The sequence below is a fragment of the Mesoplodon densirostris genome, chromosome X (genome assembly GCF_025265405.1).
Source record: "Mesoplodon densirostris isolate mMesDen1 chromosome X, mMesDen1 primary haplotype, whole genome shotgun sequence".
NCBI classification, from domain to species: Eukaryota; Metazoa; Chordata; class Mammalia; order Artiodactyla; family Ziphiidae; genus Mesoplodon; species Mesoplodon densirostris.
This window is the reverse complement of record NC_082681.1, coordinates 97018079-97021504: the sequence shown is the minus strand read 5'-3', so window position 1 is coordinate 97021504 and position 3426 is coordinate 97018079.

The window sequence follows — 3426 nt, the reverse complement described above, 5'->3', positions numbered from 1 at the left end:
CTAAGAGACCTCTGGGACAACATTAAATGCACCAACATTCGCATTATAGAGGTCCCAGAAGGAGAAGAGAGAAAGGACCCGAGAAAAATATTCAAAGAGGTTATAGTTGAAAACTTCCCTAACATGGGAAAGTAAATAGCCACCCAAGTCCAGGAAGTGCAGAGAGTCCCAGTCAGCATAAACCCAAGGAGAAACACGCTGAGACACATAGCAATCAAACTGAAAAAAATTAAAGACAAAGAAAAATTATTCAAAGCAACAAGGGAAAAATGACATATAATATACAAGGGAACTCCCATAAGGTTAACAGCTGATTTCTCAGCAGAAATTCTGCAAGCCAGAAGGGAGTGGTACGATATATTTAAAGTGATGAGAGGGAAGAATCTACAACTAAGAATATTCTACACAGCAAGGATCTCATTCAGATTCGATGGAGAAATCAAAATCTTTACAGACAATCAAAAGTGAAGAGAATTCATCACCACCAAACCAGCTATACAACAAATGTTAAAGGAACTTCTCTAAGTGGGAAACACAAGAGAAGTAAAAAACCTACAAAAACCCAAAGCAATTAAGAAAATGGTAATAGGAACACACATATCGATAATTACCTTAAATGTGAATGGATTAAATGCTCCAACAAAAAGACACAGACTGTCTGAATGGATAGAAAAACAAGACCTGCATATATGCTGTCTACAAGAAACTCACTTCAGACCTAGGGACACATACAGACTGAAAGTGAGGGGATGGAAAAAGATATTCCATGCAAATGGAAATCAAAAGAAAGCTGGAGTAGCAATACTCATATCAGATGAAATAGACTTTAAAATAAACAGTGTTACAAGGGACAAGGAAGGACACTACATAGTGATCAAGGGATTAATCCAAGAAGAAAATATAACAATTAGAAATATCTATGCACCCAACATAGGAGCACCTCAATACATAAGGCTAATGTTAACAGCTATAAAAGGGGGAAATCAACAGTAACACAACAATAGTAGGGGACTTTAACACCTCACTTACACAAATGGACAGATCATCGAGACAGAAAATTAATAAAGAAACACAAGCTTTAAATGACACAAGAGAGCAGCTAGATTTAATTGATATTTACAGGACATTCCATCTGAAAACAGCAGAATACACTTTCTTCTCAAGTGCACATGGAACATTCCACAGGATAGATCACATCTTGGGTCACAAATCAAGTCTCAGTAAATTTAAGAAAATTTAAATAGTATCAAGCATCTCTTCTGACCAAAACACTATGAGATTAGAAATAAATTACAGGGAAAAAAACTGTAAAAAACACAAACATATGGAGGCTAAACAATATGCTACTAAATGACCAAGAAATCATTGAAGAAATCAAAGAGGAAATAAAAACATACCTAGAGACAAATGATGATGAAAACATAACAACACAAAACCTATGGGATGCATCAAAAACAGTTCTAAGAAGGAAGTTTATAGCAGGACAATCCTACCTCAAGAAACTAGAAAAATTTCAAATAAACAATCTAACCTTACACCTAAAGAAACTAGAAAAAGAACAAAAAAACAAAGTTAGTAGAAGGAAAGAAAACATAAAGATCAGAGCAGAAATAAATGAAATAGAAACAAAGAAAACAATAGCAAAGATAATAAAAATAAGAGCTGGTTCCTTGAGAAGATAAATATAATTGATAAACGTTTAGCCAGGCTCATCAAGAAAAAGAGGGGAAGGAATCAAATCAATAAAATTAGAAATGGAAAAGGAGAAGTTACAATGGATACCACAGAAATATAAAGCATCATAAGAGACTACTAAAAGCAACTATATGCCAATAAAATGCACAACCTGGAAGAAATGGACAAATTCTTAAGTAGAATCTTCCAAGACTGAACCAGGAAGAAATAGAAAATATGAACAGACCAATCACAAGTAATGAAATTGAAACTGATTAAAAATCTTCCAACAGGGCAGACCTTCAAGATGATAGAGGAGTAAGACGTGGAGATCACCCTCCTCACCACAAATACATTAGAAATACATCTACATGTGGAACAACCCCTACAGAATACCTACTGAATGCTCGCAGAAGACCTCAGACTTCCCAAAAGGCAAGAAACTCCCCCCATACCTGGGTAGGGCAAAAGAAAAAAGAAAAAACAGAGACAAAAGAATAGGGATGGGACCTGCACCTCGGGGAGGGAGCTGTGAAGGAGGAAAAGTTTCCACACACTAGGAAGTCCCTTCACTGGTGGAGACGGGGCGTGGGCGGGGTGGGGGAAGTTTCGGAGCCACAGAGGAGAGCGCAGAAACAAGGGTGTAGAGGGCAAAGCAGAGAGATTCCCACACAGAGGATCACTGCGACCAGCACTCACCAGCCCGAGAGGCTTGTTTGCTCACCCACCAGGACAGGTGAGGCTGGGAGATGAGGCTTTGGCTTCAGAGGTCAGATCCCAGGGAGAGGACTGAGGTTGGCTGCGTGAACACAGCCTGAAGGGGGCTAGTGCACCACAGCTAGCCAGGAGGGAGTCTGGGAAAAAGTCTGGACCTGCCTAAGAGGCAAAGAGACCATTGTTTTGGGGTGCGTGAAGAGAGAGAATTCAGAGCACCACCTAAACGAGCTCCAGAGATGGGCGCAAGCCGCAGCTATCAGCGTGGACACCAGAGATGGGCATGAAACTCTAAAGTTGCTGCTGCAGTCACCAAGAAGCCTGTGTGCCAGCACAGGTCACTATCCACACCACACCTCCAGGGAGGCTGTGCAGCCCAACACTGTCTGGGTCCCCTGATCCAGGGACAGCTTCCCCAGGAGAACACACGGTGCACCTCGGGCTGTTGCAACATCATGCTGCCTCTGCCGCCACAGGCTTGCCCCGCATTCCATACCCCTCCCTCCCGCGGGCCTGAGTGAGTCAGAGTCCCCTAATCAGCTGCTACTTTAACCATGTCCTGTCTGGGTGGGGAACAGACGCCCTCAGGCAACCTACACACATACGTAGGGCCCAATCCAAACCTGAACCCCAGGAGCTGTGTGAACAAAGAAGAGAAAGGGAAATTGCTCCCAGCAGCCTCAGGAGCAGTGGATTAAATCTCCACAATCAACGTGATGTACCCTGCATCTGTGGAATACCTGAATAGACAATGAATCATCCTATAATTGAGGTGGTAGACTTTGGGAGCAACTGTAGACTTGGGGTTTGCTTTCTGCATCTAATTTGTTTCTGGTTTTATGTCTATCGTAGTTTAGTATTTAGAGTTAATTATCATTGGTAGATTTGTTTATTCATTTCGTTGCTCTCTTCCTGCTTTTTTAAATATATATAGATATATATATTTGTTTCCTTTTTCTGTTTTTGTGAGTGTGTATGGGTACGCTCTTTGTGTGATTTTGTCTGTATAGCTTTGCTTTTACCATTTGTCCTAGGGTT